At 43.9% G+C, this 13520-nt stretch overlaps 1 pseudogene; it reads left to right on the top strand.

The window, feature by feature from the left end:
• The first annotated feature begins 9152 nt into the window (after positions 1 to 9152).
• Positions 9153 to 13520, top strand: part of LOC114854759 (formin-binding protein 1-like) — a 33301-nt pseudogene continuing 28933 nt past the window's right edge.

Below are 13520 nucleotides of genomic sequence, written 5' to 3'. Positions count from 1 at the left end.
ATGTCACACTGGGGCAACCGTGTGATTGATCTGAAAAGGTACGGTTGTCATGTGAAGTCATGATTGGTAGGCGATGTGATCATATTTAGGAGCTGTTAATATTTTTCACTTTTTTGCTCTTTCCGTCTCGCTTGGCTAACCCGTTGGCAGGATTGTGTGGGCGTATGGGACCGCAGGGAGAGCAAGACAATAGTGGGGATTAGGTGCTACCAAGCCTGGCTGGATAACACAGATAGGAGTGCCCGGGGTGTAGTGTCTTCATGATTCACTCTCAGATTATTTTATGTATAACGTACTGTTCTAATTCAAACCTTCAGCGTTTTGGAATTGAAGTGAGTGTTTTCTGCAACTCCACTTGACTTGAAGCAATAAGTACTTGGTGGGGTAAGTGTGATTGAATGTTAAAAGGGATTTCCATCATGTGGTGATTTTAGGTGTGAGGACCTGTTGTATGACTTTCATGTTTAAAGAATAGCTTCAAGCGCAATATTACTGACATGAGCAGGTGCTGCAACAGACCAATGAGAGCTGTTTTCTTTCAGCAGTGTTTGATGTAAACTCTGACATTGGCAAGTTTATCGATGGCTTTAGGTTCAATCAGCCTGTCCAATTACTATAAACGCAAATGGCTATAAACTGCTTGTCGCAACGTGATGTGCGTGTAATATGTGGAGTTAGGATTACAGCAGGATTACGCCTCTGCCGTAGTTAGTAGGGGTGGTGAGGGTAAGGGGCCAGGACTGTATTAGTCATGGGTGAGACCAATTGATGTAACCACAAGGCTGTGTGTGTGTCCTTGTTTTGTGGTTACATCGAAGTATGGCCCAAAAACTTGTTTTCTGCCAAAGTTGTGGTGGTGTGCTCTGAACCTGTCACTCGTCTAGCTTGTGGAGTGTCACGCGTTCGGTCACATGGACCTGTGTGCAGTACTTACCACGTTAGCCAGTGTTGCTGAACACGGTTATAGAATTTACAGGGTGCCGTGTTGTCCCAACAGTTAATGTTTACTATTGCCATTTGTCAATGTTTGCATAGAAGAGCTTTGTTCCATAGGTCAAGGTATTGACTGAAAATGACTTCGTTGTGTAGTTCCCTCTTGAAACTAGAACATTGTATAATGATTCTTGCAGAGGTTAAAAGGCTTCAGTGAAATGGTTTTCCGTGGCATGAAGGCCACACTATTGTGCGTTAAGGGTAATGTTTTAACTCGCCAGCTCTTACCTGGACGCAGCTTTTTTTATTGGCTCTTCTTGGCTTAAAGTTTTACTGACCACATAGATGGACCATTTTTTGTGTGTTGGAATGTCTGTGTTTAGGCCATTCATGGAAACAGCTTTATATCTTTGCAGCTGCTAGGTGAAACATTTATTAGAGTTGGTCCAGTGATTTGTACGTTCTGCATTCCATCAGGGGCCTATTTGCTAAGAGTGGAATTTTCACGACCTGTATTTGCAGGCTCACAATGAACACAGGTGCATAAATCTATAGATCTGAGAGTAGACAAAGGGTGAGCAATTCACCATTGAACAAAGTGAAAGCAAACATCCATGGAAGCACAAGAAGGAAGTGCTGTTGTCTAGGTTTTTTTCTGAGACATGGTTAACACAGAGTAAAACAAGTTCACAGATGACTATTCAAGGTTTTTAAATGAGTGCACTGAGATAATCCTCCAAATACACAGGGGAGAAGGCCCATACCATTCACTCAAGCTTTTGTCAAGTCCTGGGTATTTGTTGCACCATCACTCCGTTTGAAACAGTTCACGGTCCAACTTGGCTATTTCACGATGGCAGCGACAAACTAACTATTATGTGATATGGTCATAGGAGGTCTCAGTGAAACACACTAATGAGATTCTTACTGTGAGCCACAGGAATGGTTCGTTATGTCACTTAACAGCTATGGGGTCACATATTTCTCTTGCAGGTTGTGTATATAGATATATATAGATAGTTGCGTGGGGCACATTACAAGCCTAGTACCTTTTTCTATTTCCACTACTGAAAAAAAATGGGCAAATGTAGGGTGTGTATGGTTCAGATGGTGTTGAGTACTATTACCTACGCTGCCCTCCAAAGTGGGCCCTGTTAGGATGAGTATCAGCAATCAAGTGTAATGGACTGTTAGACCCACACGATTTCACACAGTGTCTGAGTCTAGTACGTTACCACTAACAGAGTGGTCTGTTAGTGTCTGGTAAATCTGTCTAGCCCCCCCCCCGCCCACTGGAATATAGTTTAGTGTTTGGTCTGGTATGCAGCCAATATGTCTGTTATTGTACTACAGTCATCCAACCTGTCAGACGTACTAACTGGGAGTCAGCTGAGATCCTGCCGGCTGAGCATCCGTGAGGGGGATGGAGTCAGCCATTTCTGCCAGCGCTCGTGTCTGTTTTGTCCATGATGGCAGTGGAACGTTTATACACAACCTTCAATTAACAAGCCCAAGTCAATCCAAATATTTGCTTGGCGCAAGGAAAGTTAAATAAAAATGCATTAGGTGTGAGACTGCGAGCCGGCTTCTGGAACCATTGTGTATAGGCCTAATCTATATAGTCAGCTCCTTCAAATACAGCTCATATTGCTTGTTTGTCTGACCAGCAGCCAAAATCTGAAATTAACGACCTTTGTTAAATGTCTCAATGAATGAAAATTATCTTTACATTGGGAAATATGAAAAAATTAACAGTGAGCATATATTTACTTATCTACAAGAACTGATGTTCTAAAATTACATTGCTCCTAATTTAGGGTTGTCCCAAACACATCAGTTACGTAGTTCAGCAAACCTGAGATGAAAAGGCTAAGCATAGTAAAAAATAAATAAATTACATTGGATTGTTGATGCGTAAAGTCATAAAAAATACAGAAGAGATGCTGCTTAGATTAAAATTTAAATGAGGACATGAGTTGTTCAGGGGTCTATGAGGGAGTTGAGGTACACACAGGACATATTAAAGGTGCTTGCAGGGCAGGTGGTAATATAAAAACCAGCCCACCTCCCCCAGGAAAGTAAATCCAGTTGAGAATGAAGCTTTAGACTGAACCATAGGGCCTGTTCCCATCCGTCTCTCTTCCTACTTACTTTCCCCTTGTTTTCCACCTCCGTCGCCCCCCACCCCCACGCCCTCTCACTCCCTCCTCGAGCGGACCGCACAAAGGCAGCTCTCCCCTTTCACATTCCTTGGAAGAGAGACTTCTTTTCATGTATTTTTCGAGGAAAAGATACACACCGTAGACGCAGTAAAAATGCACACGGTGCAGCGGAGCCTGGGGTCTTCAGGCTGATGCCGGTGTTTCAGACCGTTGACATTTCCCACCCAGCTCTCTGTCTGCGTAGTGTGTGCATGTATGTGTGTTGTGAATGCCACAGCGGGTTGTAATTAGCCTTTGTCCTATCAGAATTTTCCAGGCTAATAACCGTGCCCTGTTTTAGGGCAATGCACTGAGGCTGTCGGGCTCCTTGGTGGCTGCGTGTGTATACAAACCAGATCCACAGTGAATCTCCAAACAGGGCAAGCTGAGCCCACGCTGGGAGCTAAAGCTTTATTCTCTGAAGGATGAAAATGGATAGAAAGTAGTACTAGGAGAACCTTGTGGAGCTGCCCAGGTTCCTTTTTTTTTAATTAAACAACCAGTGGTTTGATTTGGCAATTATTTAGACCAAACAGTTTTTTTTTTACGTTAAACCTGGTTACATCATGACCTTGCTACCTCTGACTGATCTGGTTCCTTTAGAAGCATTTAAATTCCAAAACCATTATGACAGTAAGGGGTCAACATTCATGCCAGGACACGACAGACGCAGACTATTGTGTGTGTCACTCTCCTGTGATTATGTCAAGGATTTGTGCTGCTGCTGATTAGATTGTTATTAATGCCGTCTTTCTGTGTCTAAATCAGAATCAAGCTGTAACGATGTCTGGTTATTTTCGGTTCTAAGTATTTAATACACAATGTTCAGTGAAAAGGGTTTGTGAAAATGGAGCTGGACAAAACTTGTAAGGTTTGTGTATGTTAATCTGTACACATTTGTCCCAGTGTGATACATGTGCCTTCTGTGCTCAGGTCACAGTGATGTGATTGCCACCAAGTTAACCAAGACTTGTAGTGGATGAAGCTGGAAAAAAAAAAAATATTGTAGTAATCTGTATTTAATAAAAATATACCTGAAATTACTGTAAAGCAAGCCCAAGTTGGTTCTTTGAGCTAGTGAAAACCAGGTGTCCGGCCACCTCTGAGGAGGGACTCTCGCTGCAGAGCAGGTGCTGAAGCAGCGTAGGTTCTAAGTGCAGATTCAGGCAGCTGTGCTTTAAGGCTCATCATAATCCTCATCAATACACTACCCTTCTTGGCTGTGGACATGAGTGTCCTCCAGGAGCCCAGAGATGTTGTCATATTCACCACAGTGGAAGCCAGTCTGATGCAAACGCTTGCCAACACAAAAACTAAAGGATGAGCTATATCCATTACTATTCGAGGGCACCGTCACACAGACTGACGCAACTGAGGGCAGACGTGGTGGATAAAAGAGGAGGACTGGCAGCCATGCAGAAGCTCACGGGGGCAAACGCCAACGCGGACTGTCTGATTGGGTTTCTGTGCACCGGTTCCTGCAGAGCTCATACTGCTATTTAGTACAGCGTATCATTTTCCTACAACAAAAATGCACTTGGAAGCAGGCAGCGTGGCGTTTGTGACATACTTACGGCGAGATCTTGTTAAATATTTTCCTCACTGTGAAAACTGGCGTTTTGCCGCGTTGAGCTGAATGGTGTGCTCTATCCTGCCAGCTCTTGTTATCCACGACTGGTTTAATCTAATTCAGGATACTAAACTAGTGGCTGCTTCTGGATTTAAAAACACTAACATGTTTATATCTGACCCAATTATTTAGTCATTTGGTTCAAGAGTGAATAAAGAGATTATGAAAAGGATTTATTATGATTAGTTTGGCCTAGAAAACGGAAGAAAAATCTAAATATTAAAGCATATGTGCTTCGTGACATACGAATGTGAGATATGAGGACTAAATCTGTGAATTTGCCTTCGCCTTTGGTCTTTGTGTCGAAGCTTTCACTCCTGCTCAGAATAACCAATAAGCAGGGAGGTCAGCCGTCTCAACAGTCTTGTTATTCCTTGTGACCATAATGATTGGGTCCAGGCCTTGGTTTGTGTTCTTGACACACCAAGAACTACATGTGGTAATTAGGACAACAACACATGGGATCATCACTGCTCTGGTATCTGGACGTTAGAAGGACTGGGCTCTGTCCTGTGTTGAGACGAGAACATTGTCTCATTCAATTTTCGGTTACGCAGTGACCTAGCATATGAATCACATCCTTATTGCCTTAAGTGGACTATTCTTAAGGGGAAGCTCACATACTCCGTGAGCCTGGAGAAGAAAAATGAAGCAGACATGCCCTCAAACAAAAGCACTTAAGGACCCCCGAAAGCAGTGAGCAGCAGATAGCCTTGTTTGAGCCCCAAAGAGAACAATGTACAACATTCATTTCGTTTTTTTTTTGCTTTAAATCTGTGTAGTTTTTAGCTTATTACTATGTTCTTGATTATCCTTGAGAATCAATTTGTGCAAAAACTGCTGCAATTTGGGTGTTTAATTTTCCTTTTTTTGGCCCTTGGAATAGAGTAATTCGAATTCGCGTGTTATAGGTGAATTATTGTAACTGCTCTGGATTAGTCTGCTACTTGCTAGGTTCAGAACCTGATGAGCCGTAGAATCCAGCACGTGTTGGTACAGGCGGCAGACAGGAAACACGTTACCCCTGAGTCACTAGCAGTGGGACTGTAATTTCTGAATAGGTGCTCTGAGTAATTCAGATGCGGCAGCTCAATCACATGTTATAATTTTAACAATGTATTTCCATTACTGTGTTTGTTCATCCATTCTTTGAATTTTTTCTGTATGTTTGTTGAGTGATTTTAAATTAATTGTGCGTTTGTGAGTTTGTTTGTTGTTTCCTGTCCTCTGCCGATTGAATTACATTTTCCCCTCTTGTTCATTTGCAGGACAGTGTGAGATCTGGAACAAACACAACAGTGGGGGGAGGAATCGCCTTTCCTGGAGCGCTATGCAAGTGGTGAAGGAGAGTTGGACATAGAAGCAAAACTACGCAAAGCAGCTCCCGTACATGCAACCACAGCACGCAAAACACAAACACAACACAGCTAACACACACAGACACGCCCTCTGCCTATTCTGGTCTTGCCTTGTTCTGTGCATGAATAACCTTTCACCTTCTGGATTTTTCCGTTGGCTCAGATCATGTTGGCATGCTTCATGAATTTTTAGGTATGGTCAATTTTAAAACAAATTAATGTCTTGTTCAGAATTTTCTTCACTTCCGACTTAGTTCACAAAGTGCCAGGGGCTCAGTGTTTCTTCACATTTTGATTAGTGCGTTTACAAACACCCCACACACACAACACACACACAGTTGCAGTGGAAAACCAAACCGTAAGGGTGGCGTGTGCAAAATTTGGTCACTGAACTGTCAGCACCTTGGGGGATGGGAAGGTCGTTCTTAATATTAGATAGTGGGTTGAGTTGCCGCATTGATACTGGGAGGATAATTAATTTAAACAGCAGCAAATAGTTTCCAAATCACCCAAGTCCAGCGTCCTGGACCTAAACCTACTAGACAGCTTAATATACAGAACCTGGAGTGATGTGCAGAGTACACGTGCGGTGTTGTGTGAATAGTTTTTTTGGGTGGTACAGAGGTTGTACCTGTTCGTGGTTAAAGTGGCACTATGTGCTCCTCACCCATAAATTCCTCTGCTATGTGGCTAAATCATTAAACCCACGCTTATTGTAGTTTTTTTGTCGGAGCCTGAGGGAAGGAACCGGCTCACTCTGATGTATAAATTTGTGATTATTTTAATAACACATGACGTGTGTTGCGTAAATGCGTGCACTGTCAGACTCTCGTGTGTTTTACCGTCTCTCCTACTGGCGTTCTGTCTCTTATCTCAGGAACCTGGTGTGATGAAGAAGTACTGTCCAAAGCGGTCTAAAGATGAGGAACGAGGTGAGTGGAGCAGGAGCAGAGTGGTGCGTTGACTGTATTTCACGGCGTTAGCGTGCTGGACGTTGGTATCTTATGGTGTACCGTGGATTGATGAGATCATTTCAACCCCTGATATGTAATACTGATGAGTCTCTGCTGTGGCAAGGGTTACATCATGTCTGTCGTTCTACTCCACACTGAACGAACTGAGCGACTGACGCCAGGTCAGAGGAGGTGTTGGCCAGAGGGGGGGGGGGGGGGGGTGGGAGATGGCTCACAGGGTGACGGGACTTGAGGCGTTACAGCCAAGAGCTCAAAGCATGAGAGGGAAGCACGTGAGTATGCTGATAGTTACGAGCTACCGTTTGTAGTGAATACTAGTACACATTAAGCATCGCTCCGTTAAGACTCATTCCCAACGAACGCCGGTCCGATTGCTGACATGAAAACGGCTGTTGCTGTTGACCACTGTATCCTCTGTGAGCCTCGTGTGCATTTGCTTACCCCAGAGGAGAGTATGGATGTCTGATGTTGAACCATTGTCATTATTTGCTCCACCATCTGCTTATCCACTGGAGGAACAGAGCCCTCTTCCTGTGTATGACATCGCTAAAGAAACACAGCTTATAACAAATGAGAAACAGTTGTATTTAATGTTCCATCCTTTGTGGATTCATCACATTATGCTGCTGGTTTGTTGTGGCAGTGATAAGTGTGTGGATTTGTTGTGGGCGCTGTTGTGATTTGCCCTCCGTGTAGACGTTGCAAAGGACTAAGGGACGTGTTACGGAAAGCAGAATGGAACAGGTTCGTTGTTAATGGTTTTAGTAATAAACATTCATGTAATCTAGAAACACTGTCAACATCCGTGTCTCTCTGACACAAAGGACTAGATAAAGGGTATTTGTTGTTGACAAATGTGTTGGTGAAATGAGAAAATATTGCGAGGGTGTTCACTGAATAGGCAATATTCTAACCATTTGGGCAGAAAAGTTATTTGCTTAGAAAATCAGTTGTGAAAAGCCAACGTCCTGAGTCGGACTGCGGTTTTAGGAGATTCGTAACCATGGTTCTGTACAGAGTGTGGTTTGTTGATCATGAAAGCAGATCATGTGACACAACCAAACTGTAAACAAACTCTCTGGAACTGGATTTATCCTTTATCCGTTTCGTGTCTGTCCCTCTCACTCTCGTCTTTGAGTGAACGTTACTGGTCTGGACGTGAACCAAATGTGCTCTATAATTTAATGTAATGTTCCTGTTGTTTTCTTGTGGTTGTGTGTCTAGGTGTGTTTGGTGTGGTGGTGGTGTAAATGGCAGCATCTACGGAGGGCAGGAAGGCCCTCAGCAGTATTTGATCATTGCTGGAAACAGATGGACAATGTAAGTGAGGAGGAGGGAAATCACGTTGTGGTGTAATATTTTCTGTTGGGTCAGAGCAGCTGCTGCACTTTTAATTATGCCGGTGATCAGGAGAAATACAAAAGATGCTAACAAACATAACTTTAGGAATAATAAGGAGAAATCTTTCCTTAGATATAGTTGGTGATGTGCGTACAGATTATTGGTTTCTCATTTTCTGAGCTTTCCAGTGACTGAAACAGTGACTACAGAGGTCTGGACTGGGTCCTTATCTTGCTAATGTAACCCAGATGGCGCAGGAAGTGAACTCGTCTCTATCCTGTTTGCTTCTGCTTTACCTATGTCATTTGTTGTCTCCCATTCATCTATATATAAAACTGGAAATGAGGATGAACAGGTTAGTTCTTCAATTGCATGATTGTATTTTTAAACTTGTCACTTCCTTTTTCTTCGTTTCTGCTTTCAGAGTAAAAGGAAGTTTGAGGGAGAGAGTGCAGGGCAGCAGAGAAATCCAAAGTGACCTACGAGCGGCTAGATAACGACATCAATGCCACCAAGTCGGAGGTGGGAACGGAAAAAAGGAGGTGGAGAAGGTAAGAAAGAAGCTCCAACCTGCAACTCAACAACATGTTCTTCAGGCTTGCCAGTTATTAGTAAAAACTGTAGCTGGCCGTGGGCTACCTGTTATACTGTGATGTTTATTCTTTCGGCAAAGCCCAGTATTAACTGCGGGACTAACACGGTGATGAGAGCAAGAATGAGTATGCTGCACAAATACAGAAACTTCAACGCAGAGCAATGGAAACATATCAACCAACGACATTACCACCACATCTTCAAGGTAGGCCACGAGGCGAGGCTGAAAAAGTAAGCAGAGGCTTCTTTCTTAACACTTATACCCGTTCATTCATTTTTAAAGGCCTGGACCATGAACTGCACTACACAGACTTTTGGTTACGGATTTTTTTTTACGGTGGCAGGCCCTTAAACCAGTGTCCCAATTGTTTTAGAGAAAGTGCGGCTCGCTGTGATGGCATGTTAAACTTAGTGGTTCTCCCCCCATGTTAACCATTTATAAAAATATGAGTAGGTGGTGATGTCCAGGAAAGGATCGCGTACCGGGACAAGCTGGTCACCAGCCCAGTTTAAGTGTCAACAATTAACACTGCAGTCAGTGTTTATTTCTTCCTAATGTTGGTTACAGACCTTCAGGCCAGGACGAACGCCAGCACACGTAAAGCTCAGCGTGAGACGTATGGACCTTTGCCTGACCGGTGGAGCTGAAAAGTCATTCCCATTTCGCCAAAGTCTAGAAGGGATGGTTCCGCCGCCAAAGCCTGTGAATGAGCGAACGGTGTGTAACTTATGTGACCATGAAGAGAGAGAGAAGAGAGAGTTTTCTTTATTGGTCCCCACAACCTTTCACGTGTCCACGGTCTACCCAGGATGAAGCCTCGTGGGGAATATTCAAGTAGGTCTTAAACCTCAAGCGACTTCCCCTTTGAGGGACCAGTCAGATCTCAGAGAACGGGTCAGAGGGACCATCAGCAACACACCAAAGGAGACAGAGACCGCGGACCGGGGACCGAGAATGAAAGGGGGCTCCGTGCACGGTCAGACCCAAAAACAGCATGAGCAGAACCAAAGAAAAGCATGGAGTTTGGGCAGAGAACCCAAAGGTCGTGAGAAGAGTGCCTGAAATCATTGACTAAATTCACAGCAGTTTAGTTTTTCTCTCTGAGTGTATTTCTCAGGCAACATATACACTCAATCTTTTTCCCTGTTGGACCCTTGGCAATCTTATAAAGACTGATAATCATACCAGCCTGCTGGTTTAGGTTGGCGCCACAAGATGACTCCCAGTATCAGGAGCCAGTTTTTGAATAGTGTTTCTTCTTGATCATTTGGTTTCAACCTATTGATACATGTTCTTAAAAAAGGGGACATTATTTACTCTATGGTATAACTGATCATTCAAATATATATAAAATATTCCAATTGGCCATGCCATTGAGTTCTTGTTGCAACAAAATCTTTCTACTGTGTCATCCGGACCAGCAACTCTGTTCCTCTTCCTGCCTTCCTACTAGGCCCCTCTGCTTCTCCACCACCCTCCACCTTCAGACTCCTCCCGTTCCCGGTTACCTCCCACCGTTTCCCTTCATCCCGGTTCCAGCTCTGTACAGGAGGGAGCAATATCTGTCTGAGATTAGTCCTACAGACTCCAGTCCCCAGAATTCCACCAGAATTTGAAAGGCCTGAGGAGAGTGGTGAGAGGGCAGACGATGAGAGGAGAGGGCATAGAAAGTGTGTGTTTATTAGTTAGAGACAGGTTGATGTGGTGGTTGACTTTCTCCAAACCTATGCAGTGTTCTGCCAGCTCTAGACAAACTATGAATTAAAAATAAGGATGCCTAATGACTGTAAATATGGTCCAATAATTCAATTTTAAGCTTGCCAATAGACTTTAGAGATTAGGTTTTATTTTAACTGAAAGCTGGCAGACACGAACACTGATCCTTCCCTCATCTTCTTTACGGCTTGTGCTTCTTCCCTTCTTTCACCATGAAGGCAGTTTTGTTGCTCCCCAGTCACAAGAGGAGGATCATGGTGAAGTATGGTAAACAGACAGTCTGTATGATGGAGCGTGTTCTTTGATTTTAAAGCATGATAGTTTGTTTAAAAATGTGTGTGCCAAACAGGTGTTGCCTAAGTTTGGTGGTGTTGGTGTGTGGAGTGGAGCAGCTCTGCTAACAGCCGCATCATGCGTTTGAAGCAGTCTCTGTGCAATTTCAGGAACTTGTAAATAACACCTGGTCGCAGTGTTGGGCAAAGCTTTCATTGGTGTATTAATGGCGCCTTTTGGGACGACCATCTGTGGTTTCATCGTCAAGAAACAGAGGATGAAAACTGGACAGGTCAAACAGCTGCTGGATTTTGCTTAGGACATTGTCAAACCTGAGAGATTATCGGGTGACAGTTGAGAAGTGTGTGCAAGTTTCACAGATGCATCCGGATGTTGTTGGCATCGGATGCATCGTGGCGACTGATACGAGTGGTTGAGTGGTTTTCATTGATGAATCCGACTGCTCGTTGGGACGGCCGTGTTTAAATTTACTGAAACCATACCTCGTGTGCTTTGTGTCTTTGATGTAACTGTTAATGCCACCAGTGGCGGTAAAGATGGTAGTGATTGATTGTGTGTATAGATTAGGTCTCAAGGAGACGGCAGTTGTAGGAATCTTTTCATGTGTCACCATGTAGGACTCCGTTTAGTTTCAGATACAGTAGAAACACCTAGTTCTCTCATTTTCTAGTAATACAACCCAAGAATACTCCCTGGTTGTCTCAGGTCACAAACACTAGGGCAAGCCACTGGTGCAAATGTATTAATTAGAAATGGAATAAAAGCTCTGTGAACATAACTAAATGGTGTTAGAATATTTTTGGCATGAAATTTGAAACATTTCACCTACTATAAATTGGTGGATATACGTCTGTGACGCCGCCTGATTTACGGATATTGGTATTATTCAATTATTTATTTAAGTACGAAAGTGGATGTACATGCGAGTCACACCCGGTGCAGACATCTGGGTTCATTCTCCACGTCGGTCTGTGTTGACACCAAGTTAAATTTATAGACTCCAGTGATGTAGAATTCTGTTTTCCCCACTAGGGCACGTTTGGAGGTACAGTCACTTGCCTCCAGAGCAGAGGAGGAAGAGGCTGCAGCAAAGGAGCACGAAACCGGAGGGAGCGCCAGACAAGCGATGGATCAAAAAGGTAAGGAGCTTCTTATAATAATTCTTGACCCAAGGGTAACTTCAGACTGATGATTAATTCACTAATCAGGAAAAACTCTCTGCATAAACAGCTTAGGCTCAAGTACACGTTTGTGTGTGTTGTTGCCAGAGATGCCAGCTGAACAAGATGAACGGATGGTTGAGAGAATCCTCAGATGGGAGACCCCAGCAGCTGCAGGCCCAAAATATCAGAAACCATGGTAACATGGCAAGAAGCTGCGCTCGGAAAAAAAAAAATCCAAAGAATGAGGTGAAGGATTCACTTATTAACTAGTATATACTAGGGGAGCTTTTTAAGGCCTTTTCCTGTGATTATGGAATGTATGTACATTGTACACATGTCTTATGTCTGACTCTGTCTGGACCTGGTTATCGGAGGTGGAGGGAAGGGAAGCGAGCTCCAGAGGAGAAAGAAGCACGCGCTGAACAACCACCATCACCTCCACAAGGCAGAGAGACGGTTGAAAAGGCAAACTCAAGAAGAAAATCGCCATCAAACTCCCCTTCCACTAACATGATCTTTAAATACACGTCTGGCTACACACAGTAAATATCTAGTAAGATCATTAACAGTCATCATTCACCACAACAAGTCACGTCTTTGCTGTTGCTTCCCATCAGTCTGAGGGCCCAGCTAATACAGACGACACCAATCAGGAGCCATCACCACACTATCGCCGCCCCAGTCCCCCACAGCCGACACCCCCGACCCCCACGGAGTTCGACGAGGAGTTCGATGACGAGACCCGACTGCCCGTAAAGGACACTGGCAAGGCGCTGTAATCTTTGATGGAAAGGCCAGTGCCACGTCTCTTGTTACCGAAGCAGAACAGTTGTATTGATCAGTGGATGAGGCTGTTGTTTCTGACCCTTCAACTGTTTGACTGCAGGTAAAAACGCGGAGGGAACGCTGGTGATGGCAGAAGACGAGGGGGTAATGGCCCACTTGAATGTCCTGTTTAAAAACATAACTTGTGTTAGAGTTGGGTTGAGAAGAGGTAGATCACAACCTACATCATTTGAAAAATCCAACCTATTGGATTATAATAACATAATTTCAGAGCATTTACATTTGGCCATTAATTTGAAAACCTCCTTGTTTCCGTTGCATAGGTGTTGTACATTCATCGAGGAGGACAAGAGACGGATGGACGATGGGCGAGGAAAAAGAGCGGGGAGGAGGGCGACGTTCCCACGTCTTACGTAGCACATCACCATGGAGAAAAATGCCAAAGGTGCTGTCACCTAAATATGAAGCAACACTGTCCTCTCTCAGCGCTGTAATTAATCCCCGTCTGTGCCGCTTGTTCTTAACATAA

The sequence above is a fragment of the Betta splendens genome, chromosome 4 (assembly GCF_900634795.4).
Source record: "Betta splendens chromosome 4, fBetSpl5.4, whole genome shotgun sequence".
NCBI lineage: Eukaryota > Metazoa > Chordata > Actinopteri > Anabantiformes > Osphronemidae > Betta > Betta splendens.
This window is presented reverse-complemented; position numbering and strand designations above follow the sequence as displayed.